Consider the following 16,262-nt stretch of genomic DNA (forward strand, 5'->3'; position numbering starts at 1 on the left):
GCCAGCTCGAGTCTGGACCAGCCCCCCAGCCCCTGCCCCATCTCCCCCGAAAGCGTGCGGGGATGTGCACTGAGTTATAGCTCATCTGCCTCCTCCTCTTTTCCCCACCATGGTCCCGGTCCCTTCACTGAAGCATCCAAGGCCACCTATTCCAGGGGCTAGAATAGAGGCAGCTGCAGAAGCGGCTCCAGGAAGTGTCCCACTCCTGAAGCCCTCCCCCCACACTCCAGAAGGAAAAGGCCAGAGATCTCCGCCCCCTAACGCCCAGGGACAGCAAAGGCCACTCTTCCACCTCCGGGACGCGTTGGCTAAGCCTCTGGCCGGAGCGTTATTGTGATGTAATTTGATTTCTTACCCATTATCTCCCTTTATCTTCTAATCACCTGGGCAAATAGAGTTTTCTTTATTGTTCCGCGGGAGAAACCCGGGCTCTGAGAACTTCGAAGCTTTTGTCCTCCGTGCCTGTGTCTTTTTGTAGCCTGTACTTCAAAGATATGGCCAAGGCCTTGTAGTCAAGGTCAGGAACAACCTTCCTCTTCTTTCTCCTTCCGCTTTGCAACTCCCATTCTCCCTGATTGGGGCGGCAAAGAAGGGGAGGGTGGGTCCGGTCGGTCCTTATTCTGGCACCCCTTCTTTTAAACAGAGAAGGGGAGAGTAATAATATCATAAATAGTCATTGATTTCTCGGATTTATGGGGCTGGCTTGGCGAGCTGCCTGTGTGTTAAAGAGGGGGGGGGTTGGCTGGGGGAGGGCTAGCTACACCGAGATAAATACTTGAGCTGAGCACACCAAGCCAACTTCCTCACCTTCCCCTTTTCCTCCCCCTCCCTTCAGGATCGGGATTGAACCATATACTTAAATCTTCCTCAGCCTAGATGGAAATACAAGCTACGGAAGTCTAAACAATATCGATCTCAAGCGCTCTTTTTGAGGGCAAAGGTCTCCTTTTACCTATCAGGGTGGGGTTTGGGGGGCAGTGGGAGGGATAGGGTGGAGATAGGGAGGGAGAGGCTGCATGGAAGCAGAAGGCAGTTGGCGAATGACATATGTGTGCAGTGGGCTCACTATGTTTGCGCATTTTGACTTGTGTGTTGTGCATATATACATATATACATATATATATATATGTATATATATATAGGCTGGGGAGACGCTTTGGATAGATAGGCTCCAACTGGTAGTCACTGTTTTGGTGTTTGTGGGTTCCTGTAGGTGCCTGACTCACAAGCCCCTATGTGGGGCTGCCCAGGCATAGAGGAATGGCTCTGGCTACCTTAACCCCATCAGTCATAAGAGATGAAGCTACCTGGCAACCAACCAGCACCTCAGAATGGTCCCCGCCCCCACACCCCTCAAGGAGACCAAAGTGCAGAGACAGGGGTGAGCTCTGGCCACTCCTGATGAGACAATAGCCTGAAGCTAGAGGCCCCAGAAGAAGGCCTGCTCCAGTGTTAGACCTCTTCTCTGGGGTAGCCCTGGAAATTTTCAATGGTCAGCTTGGTGTGTGTGTGTGTGTGTGTGTGTGTGTGTGTGTGTGTGTGTGTGTGTGTGTGTGTGTGTTCCAGACAAGCCATTCATCTGGCAGAAGACATGATATGATTTGCTCAACTATAGGAATGGGGGTGGGGTGGAGTGGGGGGTGGGGCGGAGTGGGGGTGTGGAGGTGGGCAAGAAGGCCGTGTATTCAGTAGGGCTTCCTATTTGCTGCACAACCTGCCCTTGTTTAAGCTGAGCATGACACAGTTCATACTAGAGGCCATAATGCTCCCTCTTGGGGTTAGAGCACTGCTCCATCCCCCTTGACCACCAGAGGCTTCAAATTTTCCCTGGATCTCTAAACTCAGCTAAGAAGACTCTTTAACTTGATGGCTTATAAAAGGAGGGCATGGCCATGGTGGGGCACAGTTTTAATCCTAGCACTAACAAGACACAGAGAGGCAGGAGGATGTCTGTGAGTTCAAGCCTAGCCTGATCTAAAAAGTGAGTTCCAGGTCAGCCTGGGCTACATGGTACTATTCTGTCTCACAAATAAATAGATAAATAAGTAAGAATAAAATGATATAAAATAAGGAGAGAGGCGGCAGAGGCTCTGGTTACCTTGCCCCTCTATCCCCCCCAAACACTCAGTCTCATCGCAAAGCCGCAGTGTGGGACAGGCCCTCAGGAATGCTCAAATAAAAAGGTTTGCTTTATATGTGGGGAAAAAAAAACATTTTGAGATGGAAAGGGTCTCTTTGAGAAACACAACCAGCAGGAGGTAAAGTTCTCAGGCCTGCTGTCTGTGCCCTATCAGGAGAGTGGCATGAGTGGATAAGCAAGCAGGACACATGTGCAGCTACCTACACATGCAAAATGCATATGTACATGTATGACGTGCACCGGTGTGGAAAACAAATGCACTTGGTGCTCACATGCAGAGGTGTGATCGCAGTAGGCTCAGAGACACCACCAGGGCACACGGGTCTGGCCAGCGAACACTACAGTACAGGCACATACTGGCAAACCCAAGTCCCAACTTGCGGGCTTTGTTCCTGGCCAGGGTAGGAGATGAAGGTCTCTTCTAAGGGCCTCTGCACGGTGGCTACCAGGAGAACTAGGGCTGAGAGCAGTTGTTTGGGAGTCTGGGAGATGGGGAGTTGAGGCACCCAGAAGTGAGGTCTGGTGGCTCTTTCCCTGTCCCCTGGGAATGGGGTCAAGTTCTCAGGTGATAGTGGGATAAGTCACCAGCCCAGCTGGACTTCCTGGGGATGGTGGAGCACTCCAGAGAAGCCGGTGACAAGTTGATAGGTTCCAAGTCATTTCTCAGAGAACCTGGCTTGTAGCTGGCCCACACATTTTACCTCAGTAGTGTGCTTCCACCTTCGGCCTTTGGTGCTCTCCTGAAGGTGGAACAGGTCCCCTTCGCTATCACAGACATGGAACTGGGATGCTGCTCACTGTGTACATTTGAACACTCACCAGCGTCTCATTCTGAAGAGAATTCTCACAACTGCCACAGACTCAACTTTGGGCAGTGGGAGTAAGTGAGGTGGTGGTGGTCAGGACACTCCTCTTCAACACTACAGGGGGTATATAAACTTACCAAAATTTAGGAACTAACACTCACTAAGAACTTTCTCCTTGCCTCAGGCAAACACATCCATACCCTTGAGGAGGATGGAGTGGGATGGAGGAGGGCGGGGTGGTTGGGAACTCTCAGCGAGTCCTCCATTCCACGTGCTGCCTAGAACCCAGGGCCCTCTGTGTAGAAGAGAAACCACAGCGCTCAGAGAGCACAAGGATTTTTTTTTTAACTTCCTGGTGTACTCTATTGCAATTGGCTTGGATTCCTGACAGACAACAAGCTTTTCCATAGGAGACTCTGCTTGGCCTTGGAGTTAAGGGGACCGGGGACCCCAGGATCTCCAGGTCTTAGCATTGTTAACAGGGATGATTTCCAGATTTCCATCGCAAAGCACGTGGAGGAGACAAAAGCTGTCTCAGCTGGCCTCCCCGGTGCCCTTCCACCTCTTTCACATCTGAACATCTGGCAGGGCAGAACAGATGAGGACAGGGAACATAGCAAAAATCTTAAATTATTGCCACTATACTCACTACTTCCTGGTGGATGATTGAACACATCTGACACCATTCATTTCATACACACACACACACACACACGTCTTTGAGATCCATATCTCTGTATCTTATCTATATCTAGATATCTTATCTATAGCACCTTGTCCAATTTACAGTAAGAAAAGAGGTCAAGGTCATCTTCTGGAGGTCACATTCTCGTTGAAGCTTACAACGCACCTCCTTCCCCACAGCTGAACTCTGGCATTTGATAAGGATCTGTGGTGGCCGCTTTTCTGGGGCCTTCGATCTTAAGTATGAGGAGGCGTCAGTGCCTTCCCCAATTTTTCTACCTTCTCTAGAGCAAGACCCTAGGCCCATATGAGCTTTCAAGGGAATCCAAAATTTGCCATCCTATCTTCCCAACGGTATGCGTTTCCATCCGCATCTTCCTCTCGCACCTGAGCCGGCACTAAGCCGGCTGAAAGAGCTCGTACTAACCCAGCATCGTATTCCTTTGGCCACCCTCCAGCCCGCCCTGCCACTGCCTGCGCTCCCCACAGTCCTCCGAGAGAGCTGCGCAACCCATTTCTGGTCAGCACAGCCCAGGTTGCAGGCCTGGGGTCACCTCTTTCCTGTACGTGAATGAAAATCAAACCGTTCTGGGGTTCCATTGAGGCCTCTGAGCGCACCCGTTATCTCTGCGGGGAAGCCCCTAGATCTATCAGTTCAGCTCTCTTGCGGCAGCCCTGACTCTGCTGGAACACTCCATAAAAGGCCACCCGCGCCACCTCTCACGCTGTTTGAGAGTGACACTCAGCCAGTCTCCATCCTGCCCGTCTCTCCCAGGCCACTCTTTGGAGGTTTCGGTTTGCGTTTGCCTGGCTTCTCTCTGCTGCTCTTCGTGATTTGGGTCCGGTCCCTTCCTGGTCCCTTCACTCTAAATCTCCATATTTGCATCGGAGGTCCCCCTGTTGTTTTCAGACAGCTTCCTCCGGTATCTGGGTCTGGGCCCCCGCTTCCTAAAAGCACTCCAGACAGGGGAAGGACTGAGTGTTCCTTCGATCCCCAGCCTTCCCTCTCCATGGGTCACTTGGCCCAGTTCTTGATTTTGCTCAGCTGTGTAGTCCCGCAGATGCTCTGCAGGTCCAATTTGGTGACAGTCGCTCCCTCCCACTCTCGGTGTTGTTAACGTGTAGGGACAAGGGGGCGCTGACCTCGAGTGCAGACAGGTTGACCTCTTAGGCTTCGCAGCCACCCCCAGCTCTCAACTGACTGTGTGGAAGGGGGAGGTGGGGAGGTGGATTCCAAGTGGGGGCTCCTGGGACCCGGCCTTGTATAGTGAGAATCACCTTTGTAACTGTACTACCGCTGCACCAACGCTGGGAACGGCCAGGCCAGGAGTCAAATGAGGTAGGGGGAGGCCGGCCTTCAAGACCGAGGGAGATAGCCTTTATTTGTGTTGTTGCTTCAACACGTCCTGGATAGACTACACTCCGCAGTTTCACCGACACACCGCGGCGCTCAGGCCCCCTCGCAGGCTCGTTCCCCTTGGCTTCTGTCTCTGCCAGACCAGGGCTGGGCCCCAGTCTTCTGCAAGCAAGCGTGAGCTCAGGAGAGTGCTTGCTCTGCGTCTGGCTGGGAAAGTGCTGTCAACTCAACTTTCTAGGTGAGCGCTTCAGAAATCCCTCCCGTTCTTTTTTTTTTTTTTTAATTTTCAGGGGGGGGGCGGTGAAAGTAGTGAAGCGCCCCCCCCACTAGCCTCCTTTTGTGCCAGTACCTTGCTGGGCAGAAACTTTCACATCCCCCTCCCTTGTTCAGCGGAGGTGTATCTAGCCAGTTCTCCAGTGCCTACACCAGACTCCGAAACACGACAGAAGTCTTCCTAGAGTTTCTTTACAACCAATTTGTCCTTTCGGTCCTTCCTTTCCCGAGTCACGCCCGCTCAGCTCCTCCAGGGCTTCCCGAAGGGTCCTGCCATTTTCGGTGGGTTTCAGAAACTGCTCTCTGAGGACAGATCCGCTGGCCTTGGCTCCTGGGCTCCTAACTTCTGGTGCTTTCTCAGCTGACCGAGGCTAAGGAGGAAGGTGGACACAGGAGGGTGGCTGGACTCCCTCATCAGGCGACTGAATTTCTTCGAGGATAACAGCCTTGAAGTAAAAAGTTGGGTGTTTGTTCTTCCGGAGACTGGTCTGGAAGTGAGATATCCCAAATATCTAGAAAATGTGGAGGGAACAGAGACTAGAAAGACATCCACTCCCTCGGACCAAGTTCAACCCAGATCGGTAAATGTTCCCTGAGTTTTTTGGTTAGAACTCTTAAGTTGGGGATGGAACTCCCTTACATCCCACCACCACTCTGCACTGACAACTTAGCCCCAAACCCAAACCGCCACCCACCAGGAAAAGTAGCCAGTAGCGAGGGGTTGTTTGGACCAGAGGAGGCACTCCTTGGCAACGGTTCCTTGCCTTTTGCCCTAGAAAGGGACGAGGTTGTCTCAGACATTCGGTGGGCAAAGCCTGCACCTCTAGGGATGGCTCAGAGACCGGGAGCTTGAGCACCTCAAACTTTTCTAGCCCTTCCACTCTTCCAGGGCAAGGTACATTTTATAACTGCACCCGGTCCACTCCATGCAGGAAAGCTGTAAGAGTCTCTGGACAGGGTCCACCCATCCCGGCAACTCACAGCCTGACTGGCCATCCCGTGAGCTTCCCCCCAGGATGGGGTAGAGACTCCTTTTCTCCTAGAGAAGACCCTCTAGGGTCAGAGTGTTGAGATCATTACTTTAAATTAAAAGTCCCTCATCCCTTTCTGTCTAAGCTTCAACTTAGCTTCAGAGAACGAGGCGTGAAAGCTTTGATAGAGATTACCAATGCTTCATTTATTCCCGCAAATGGCAAACACGGCCCAGGAAAACAGAGCCCTCGCGCGCAAGCTCCTAGTCTTGGATCCTCAGCCATCTCAGTCTTCACAGGTTCACTTGGCTGTGAGACACGTCGGGCAGGGAGAATCCTGTACAGTGGGCTTCCCCCTGGAAGGGAATCCTGCAGTTTAGAGCTGAGACTCCATGCTGTAGTAACAGTGTAGCTTTTGAGACCAGCCTGAGAGCAAAGGGCTTTGGCATCAGGGAAGTAAGCGGGGAGTGATGCCCAGAGCACACGGAGCCTCAAGAATCACTAACTGGTTATGTGAGTATGACTAAGGATTCTCACTCTAAACTCACCTTATCTGTCCCTATTTATGGGGGAATCCAGAGGAAATTCCTACTATTGAGAGACAGAGAAGGTCAGGAGACCTCAGTTCCATTTTCTGACCCATTAACATCCCATTCCAACCCCACACCAGCCCCTGGGACTTCATGCTTGTCCATAAGGTTCAAACCAAGGGGAAGGGTTTCCTCTGTGGTTGGCTTTCACATATTTCCAAGTTCACACAGACCACCCTCCGGGTCCGGCACACTCCACCCTACTCAGTTATTTTGGATACAGAGCCTTCGAACCTTGCTATACAAAGCTTACCTTGTGATCCGGGGTAGCAAAGTGTGCTAGGACCATTTCACAAGGAGGCAGCGATGTGGCCTCCAGGAGTTAAAAAAAAATGACTGTGAGTTTTTATTCTTTTAGATGCAACAGAGAAGTTTGAAGCAGGAAAAGTTGACGCCCCGGTGGGAGTTCAGCCTCAAATTCCTTTGTGACACTGTGTTATTAACTCCCAAGTAGGCAACGATGTCTCCACATTCCAGCCACCTGGAAGCCCCTGTAATACAAAGATACCTTTGGGGGAAGGTAGCCAGGAGAGATAAGCAGCTCTTCTTCCGGTCACCTTAGCCAGCTCAGAGACCATAGGCATCTTTGCAGGTGAGGAACTAAGTTCCACTTTCAGAACCCAGTTTTTCTGTTTTTGTTTTTTTAAAGCCAAGTGTGATGGCACATGCCTGTCATATCTGTGTTAGGGAGACCCAGAGGGGAAGAACCTTGGGTCAGTCATCTTAGATTGCTTGCAAGCCTTAAGCAAGTGAAAGACCCCAGCTCAAAATAACAACGTGGACAGCGTCCTGAACAACAGCTGGGGTTGTCTTTTGGCCTTCACAGGCACAGGCACAGGCACAGGCACACGTGTATCTCCACCCCCCACACCCATGTATCTATGAGAGTGAGATGATCCCACAGAGTCCAGAGTGGAAAATGAGGCTGATGCATGAAATGCATAGGGGTACCCAGCACTACCGTGGGGGAGAGAAACTGAGGCGGGGTAGAGGTAGACACCTGGTGGACTCCCCGAACTCTTGCTCATTTTCATTAATTCCTCAATAATTTCATCATGAGAGCAGGTAAAGGTAGTTGCCACTAAACTTGACCACTAGAGTTTGATCCCAGGACCCCCACAGAGTAGGAGAGACCAGATTCCATGTCTATAGGCATGTACACATGCACACAAAAATGAATGACTGAAAAAAAATCTAACAAAACATTTTAAAAAGTACTTTCCTGCCATTTTGGATCGATGGTCTACAAAATCCAAGGAGGAAGGGGCTTGAAATTTAATTAACAATCAAACGAGTTAAGGGGTTTGAGCAGGTCCTCAATCCTTCCAAATCTAAAAAGTGTCCCTCCGTCCAATGCTGGAGATGCTGGGCAGTGACTTGAAAACAAATCGCTTAGAGAACAGAGTTCAGACCCAAGTGCTGACACCCATCCAGTGAGAGTGTTCCATGTGTCCTTGTCACATGTTACTCAACATGGCCTAAAGTGAGTGCTTCTGAGAGGCGTATGGGTGGGCACCAGAGTGGCAAGTTCTGCAGTTGCTTGCCCACCTTGGCTCTGATACTTCACATGGTATCTCCAGATGGTTTCATGAGTCAAATGCACTTGCACACCTATCTAGGTGTTTGGACCGTTGCACAGATCTTAACCTCTATGAGGTCAGAGGCAGCTCCCATCTTACTTTTGTGGATCCAACTGAGTTGAATTTGAGATCTGTTAAACTAAAAAGGAAAAGTGGGATTTTGGTACATCTACTTTAGCTTTTCAAAAGCTTCAAGGCCAGGAAGTAGCTCTGGTGTTAGAGCTTGCCTAGCATGCACAAAGCCCTGGGTTCAATCCCCAGTGCTCTGTGAACAGGATGTGCTGATACACCCTTGTATCCCAGTCCTTGGGAGGTAGAGGAATGCATGCTAGAGCTCTAAGTCTTCGTCAGCTACATACCAAGTTTGAGGCATGCCTGGGACACCTGAGATCAGGTCTATAGCTAACTAACTACTAACTAACTAACTAACTAACTAACTAAGTAAGTAAGTAACTAATTACATGTTTTGGGAGTAAAACTTTTCTTCCCAGTTTCTTCTGGTCAAGGAAGGGAATTGCAGATTCTAGGACCTTAGAGATGGGTTTTGCTTTTTCTTAATGCCTTTCCTTCCTTTCATTCCGGCTGTTCTAAGGGGGTTTTGACATGTGCCTGTCTTTTGGATGCATGTCTTTTCTAGGAAAGTGTGGTGAGAGGGAGCAGTTGAAGGCGCATTTCAGCCCTGTAACTTTTGGAGTGGGACACTCAGGGACAGTACTGTTGTTTTTTTCTGGTGTCTTATGAAATTGATAAAAATCAGAGGGGGCACTGTTGAAGTTATTGCTCCTGTATTGGTTTTATTGTTATTATTAAGGAAAATACCATTTAAAATATTTGTGAGCATGCCTTTAATCCCAGCACTCTGGAGGCAGAGGCAGGCAGATATCCATCTGTGAGTTGGAGATCTGGTCTACACGGTGAAGTTCCAGGACAGCCAGAGCTACATAACAAGACCCTGTCTCAAAAACAAACAAAAACAAAAAAAAACCCAAAAAAACAAGAACAAAAAACAAAAACAAAAACAAAAACCCCCCCAAAAACAAAAACAAACAAGCCCCCCTAACAACAAAAATAATAAGCATAACATTTCTATATGAGCACAACTTGGGCAGAAATTTGAAACAACCTACTGGGTCATTTGTTGTTGCTGTTGTTGAATTACTTCCAATAAATTTGTCAATGCAGTTTGTAAAGTTTATGTTCTTGGAATTCCCAGCCTTTTCTTGGGATTCATTTATGTACAATCTATCCATACACATTGACCAGTTTTAGTGGAAAAACATGGTGAAATGGAAGGCACACACGCAGTCACAGGGCTATTGAAATTGCTCTCCCTCATTCTTCCTAGACCAGACTCTGGACATGAACAAAGTGGTGGTCAGTGTATGTGGTGGAGCCCAAGCACCAAGGTCCGGAGTCTGGCAGTATGTGGGTAAGAGATGGAACTCCCTTCTAACTGTTTTCTTTTGCTTATTTGTTTGTTTTTCTGGTTCTGCACCTGGAATCTATACCACTTTTAAACTAGGCAAGTGCTCTACTAGTGAACTATATTCTCCACTCTGTAATTTTCTTTTAAAACAAAGTGGGAGCTGGGGAGATAGAGCACTCAGTAAAGTGCACGCCTTGCAAGAGCAAAGACCTGGATTCAATCCCCAGAAGCCACATAAAAGGGAGAAAGAAAAGGAGAAATGAAGAAGAAAGAGCCCAGCATGGTGGTTTGTGCTTGTTATGTAATTCCAGAGCTGCGGAAGTGGAGATGGGTAGATTCCTGAGACTCTGGCTGACCAGCCTAGCCTGCAGGACTAGCTCTAGGAAAGTAGGAGATAGGAGACCCTGTCTCAAGGAAATAAGGTGGTGACAATTGAGAAATACACTTGTGGTTGTCCTCTGCTTGGCACCCATACAGAGTGTGTATATGTAACTCCTACACACGTGCATCCCAATATGCACATACATGCAGTACATGTTGTGGGCATGCATGTGCTCTCAAGTGTGTGTGTGCGTGTGCGTGTGTGTGTGTGTGTGTGTGTGTGTGTGTGTGTGTGAGTTTACTTTAAGGAAAGTCTCTTTCTTTTTACTTTCTATGGCCAAGGGCTTATGAAAGGGAATTGGTTCTTCATACTTGGCGAACCTTAGATCATGAACTGTAAGCCTCCTTTTCGGGTCATGAATTCCACACACAGAAAGTGTAGACACCCCAACCATCAAACAGAGCAAGCCCCAAGACCAGCTGGAGTCATTGGTGAATGGAAAACAGGGACAACACAATGATCCTTGGATCATCTGACTCAGGATCTTTGACACCAGGACAAGTAAGAGTCATTCTAGTCCGCCACACAGCTTCGGAACTTTTCTATAGATTTGCCACTGATGTCCAGAGAGACAGTGAATTGATCAGTGCTGGGGAGATGGGTAGGTAAGTTGGCAGCATGCTTGCCATGAAAGGGTTAGGACCCGACTTTGGACCACAGTACCTACCAAACTACTGATGTCTGCAATACTGCTGTTACTGCAATGCTGTAACCCCAAGGGGAAGCGGAGACAGGAGGATCCCTGGGACTTTATGACCAGTCTAGCTAAATCAAAAGCTCCAGGTTCAATGAGAGGTTCTGTTTTAGAAATAAGTGGAGAGGAACTAAGGAAGACACTTGATGTTGATTTCTTGCTTGCACAGGTGCATGCATGCACACAAACATACACAAACACACAGAAACACACATACATACATGCGAACACAGAAAAACATGCATAAGCACATACACACACACTAATGTACATGCACACATACTAAGGAAACAAAAGTTTATGCTACCATGAACCATTTAAGCTCACTCACTCACTCTATCTATCTATCTATCTATCTATCTATCTATCTATCTATCTATCTATCTATCTTCCATCTATCTATTTATGTATTTATTTATTCCTCTAGGTGGGGGGAGTCATGAGAGGCAAAAGAAAAGAGTTTCTGAGGGAACCTAAGGCTGATCTTTTTTTAAAACTGGAGTTTTCTGTTTAATAAATAAAACTTCCCCATGTCAGCCTGGGAGATGTGACTTTCACCTGAGTAGATGAAAGATTCATGAGAATAGCACGTGGGGATGCTTGGGGTGCAGCTTCCTCTTGCTCCTAGATGAGATACATCGTAGGGAAGCAGGTGTCTCAGCTCAGATGTCAGGCTCTCCACCAGGCCTGGCCTTGGGAGAAAGGATCCAAACTTCCATAAGTATGGGGTCCCCAACTTCTGGTTCTTTATGGACCTGTTGGAGCAGTAGGGAATGAACCCAGATGACTTTAAGGGGAAAGGAGGAGAGGGGTGACTTGAACTGCTGGTCCTCAGTTCCGTCTGTCTGTTTTCCTTTCCTTCTGTACTGTCCCTCACATCTGAGAGGGAAGAATTATGCCTCTGACAGTCCAAGGAAAGTATGGCTGGCAGAGAGAGAGAGAGGCAGACAGAGACACACACACACACACACAGAGACAGAGACAGACAGATGCACACACACACACACACACACACAGAGAGAGAGAGAGAGAGAGAGAGAGAGAGAGAGAGAGAGAGAGAGAGAGAGAGAGAACTGCCTGTCTGTCCTCTTTGTCCTAGGTTGGGAAGGCCTCCTGGTCAATAAATACATATTAATCATGTGAGAGAATTGACATGCAAATGAAGGGCACCATTGACAAGCCCTGGATGGCAGAGGGAGAGCCCGTGCAGCTGTGGTCCTGCCCGGAGAAACCAGGGCTGTGCCTGGTGATTCATTGGGTGTTTTCTAGGGGGCAAAGCCTCCTTTTCCACTAAGTCTGTAAAAGGGGGAACTGGCCCTAGAGGTGACTTCAGGATCTTTTGCCTACATGTTCCTTAGCTCTGCCAGCTCTCCAGACTTTTTTTTTTTCAAAAATTAATTAAAGTCTGTCAATGGCAGGCCACCCTTGTGGATCGCTGTGTCTCTCGGCCCAACTGGAAATCTCCAAAGGTACTTTGTTCTTGTGATCAAAGAAAAGTTGAGCCAACCAGAAAAAGAGTTAAAGGCTTAGGTGCATTTTTTTAGAGGGACGCTTGATAGTGCAGGAATAATTATTACCTGCCACTGTGAATTACTGCTTATAAAGCAGCATGCTGTGTTGCCGTGTATTGTTGTGGCTTTCTGGAGCAGACACCTCCAAATAACCTTGGTAGAGGCAGGACGAAGTTTCAACTCTGAGTTTTCAGAATGCCTAACACCTGTGGGCACCGATATTTCCTATTTTAACTTGCTGTGGTGAAATGTGAATTTGGTGTTGGGGAGTTATTCGTAGAGGGCCTAATGTTATAAAAAAAAAAAACAAAAAACCAAGCAGAGGTGTTGTAACACCCAGCAGCTCATTGTGATGAATACAGTTACTTTGTTCATCAAAATCATGGCGTCATAGACTGTTTCTTTCTTAACACTGAGAGTAGACTAAGTTGCCATTTGGGTTGAAACAGAAATGAACAGTGTTACTAATGTCCATGGACACCCTGGCTTCGGTGTTCTGCTTAGGGGTTCGGATGGAGTTTTAAGAGATGAACAACTGGGTTTTTTATGGTTTAGGTTGTGAGTTCTGGCTGTGGGCTCCTATTAGCTGGTAGACATGCATGGTAACTTTGGAATGGTACCATAAGCGCTTGGCTTTGGTGATTCACCTTGGGCCATGGATGTCACAATGGAACCTGATTTGGTAAAGGCCCCGGGCCGTCTGGGGTTCTGGCAAGTTCGGCCCAGAAAAAGCTTTTGGGCCGTGCGAGCTGGGCCTGGTGTGTCTCTTCTTTTGTGGTCTCTATGTAATCCTACCTAATGCTCTGCAACTGAATATCAGACGTTGTTGTGCAACCTGATGGAAACAAACAGGAAGATAAACGAGAGAACCATCTTCTTCTGAACCGAGCAGTAATCGCGATAGTTGGGAATTAACTGTTTATTGTCATGTGCGGACCCAGCCGGTTACGTACTCTGGGTTATAGTCCTCCTAATCAAGACACCGGTTTGCTAAAACACCCATGTTTTCATTTTTAAATCCATCACGATGTTCTTTGATAGAGGTGTGTTGATCTCGAAACCCCACGGTCTGTTCAAAATTCAAACACAGACTCTCCCTAAATTCCTTCGACCAACGTATGATGCTTAAAGCATTCTACTAATATTTACCTAGATTCTAGATGGATCGAGGATTACCTGGAATTAGAATGCAGCAAACCTGTTGTCTGTTGGATTTCTCTGTGTGCGTGTTTGTGTGTGCACACAGGGACAGGGAGCTGCTCCTAGAGATAAATTATTTAACACGATTTTCCTGTATTGTGGAGAGGGAGGTTGAGCCTCATTTTTGGATTATGATTTGTGTTATGAAATGCTTATCAAATGTTTTCCAAAGATTAGTTTAATTTTAATTAAATAAACCTTTCTCAAGAGGAGACTCCCAACTCTTCCTGTACCCAGAGGCTAGCGTACTTGTTGTTTTTAATTATTTTGTGCTGTTACCCAAACTGCTTTGGGTACTCCTGCCCAATTAAATCAAAGACCCAGGTTCCTTATGCACAATATGTTTAATATTTAATTTTAATTAAATTAATTAAATTGTTTATTTAATTTTATGTGCATTATTGTGCATTGGATAATGTAAAATTCATGGGGTGGAGAGGTAAATCGTTGTTCTTCCAAACAAGCCCATTACAAGGCTTTTAGGAAAGTTCTTTCTGGCTTCCAGGGGAAATGTCCCAGTACCAGGCAAAGGGAACTGTGAGCTTCTTCTGGAGTGTCCTTCAGCCGTAGCTTCTGGAGGCTGGGTTCGTAGGTCTCCTTTACCCGCTGGAGCTGTCCCTCCAGTCTGCAGGTGTTCGAAGCTGCTCAGAGGAAACAAGAGTGTGACTGTGCACAGTGTTGTCACGGTGGTAACATTGTCTGCTTTGCTGAGCCACCAGCACAGGGACTCCAAGGAAGGTCAATTTATTTTTATTTTTATTTAAAAAATTTTTACCCAGAGGCCTTGGTAAAACTTCCCATAACACCTTGCCCTGTAGAAACAGCCCAAGCCAGCAGGTTTCAGGAACCCATCCAAGGCCAAGCATAAACACCAGCAGGTATGTTTTGGGATCTCACCTTTGGCCTGAAGTAGCTCCTTCCACTTTCCAGTTTCCATCCCAGTTTGCCTGTGTAGGAATGTTTGCATGTGCACAGTGACCGGCTTTCTGTTTTTCAACAGAAGGACCTGACTGACGGGAAACCTGCTTCCACAGAATTGGGTGGTAGAGAGAGGCAAACACTAAAATAACGAACATAAAGAGCTCCTTCTAGTGCTGCTCACTGTTCCGAAACTCACATCCGAGCTTGTAAAACACAGGACACTGGAGTCAGGAGTTCTGACGTGCCTGAGCTGAAGAAGCCACTGAATTCACTCTTTCCTGTTTTCTGACTTAGCCATGACTTAGAGTCCCTCCCAGCATGACCTGGCTTTTGGGTTGTCTGAGCCAAAATTTCTAAACTTGACCTCACAGCACGGAGTATTCGCTGGGTTTCTTTTCATCTCTCGGGTTCGCTCCTCTGGGCCACAGCTGCGTACTTACACCTCTCCTCACGCTGTACAGTTTTTGATGAAGTAGATCTCGTCTTTGTGGGTGCCTCTTGCTTATTGAAACTCGTTAGCTGCATTCAAGGAAACTTGATTAACTCAATGGGCGAAAAAAAAAAGACAGGAAGGGAAAAAAAAGAAGAAAATGGGAAGGAAGAAAAAAAAATGGAAGAGAGAGAGAGAGAAGAGAGAGAGAGAGAGAGAGAGAGAGAGAGAGAGAGAGAGAGAGAGAGAGAGAGAGAGAGTTTAGTTTTCTTGGGCCAAGGCTGCCTGGTTCTTTGCAGAGCCCTTCTCACAGAGCAGAGCTACTAAAATATAAACGGCGGTCTCGTTACTGCTGTTTATTTCCCCCCCTAAGGCTGGTTTTGTTTCAGTAGATTAAATATTATCATAAAAGTAGCCGGTGATGCAGTAAATTAAAAATCAAGTTGTGGAATATTTTGCAAAGGCCTCTTTTTTTAAACTTCTATAGCCCTGAACCTGTCGCGGCAAACATTAGCTTAAAAAGCATTTCCCCCGAACAGAACTTTTTTGCTTGAAACAAGAATTTGAAAAAAAAATTCAAATTCAGTTAGACGGAATAGACTTAGTGAAAAATCCACTCAGAATTTCTTGAGAGAGTAATGGTGGGCCTAGTATTAAAAAAACAGAAACAAAACAAAACAAAACAAAAAAACCCCAAAACAACCAACCAAACAAGCAAACAAAAACAAAAACCTCCAAACCCCTAAACCGCCATTTCTTTTTCCATTGATTTAGCACATCTGTAAATGTCTGGGCAATTTTAGTGTAAAACAGAAGAAGCTGTAGGAAATGTATGTGAGGACAGATGGAGCAGAGTCCCGGGCAGTGCTGCGTCACCACATTTAACATCAAATTATGAATTAAACAAGAAGAATGAATAACAAATTAGGATTCGCTTAAGCCTAGCTTTGTGCAGCAGGACAATGAAAATTTATTTGAATGCTGTTCCTCGATGAGGTTACAGAGCTGTCCCCAGCAGAAGATACTGTGGTGACAATTATTGGAAGTTCATCTTCTGGGCACATCTTAGGAACCTTTTGATGGGAACGGAAATGTCCGTGCAGATTTAGATTTTCTAAACCCTCCCCTACTCTCTACTCAATGGCTGCTTCAGAGCTCCCAGTGTCGAGAGGGGATCTGCTGAGCGTGTTTTGACGGGCGCTACCAAACAGGTTAAAGCCGAGTTTGGGGGGGCAGGCTTTGTTTTGAGTGTGTGCAGGAGAATTATTGACTACCTGACTGGATAGGACTTCTGCAG

This window comes from Rattus rattus, chromosome 10, assembly GCF_011064425.1.
Source record: "Rattus rattus isolate New Zealand chromosome 10, Rrattus_CSIRO_v1, whole genome shotgun sequence".
Taxonomy (NCBI): domain Eukaryota; kingdom Metazoa; phylum Chordata; class Mammalia; order Rodentia; family Muridae; genus Rattus; species Rattus rattus.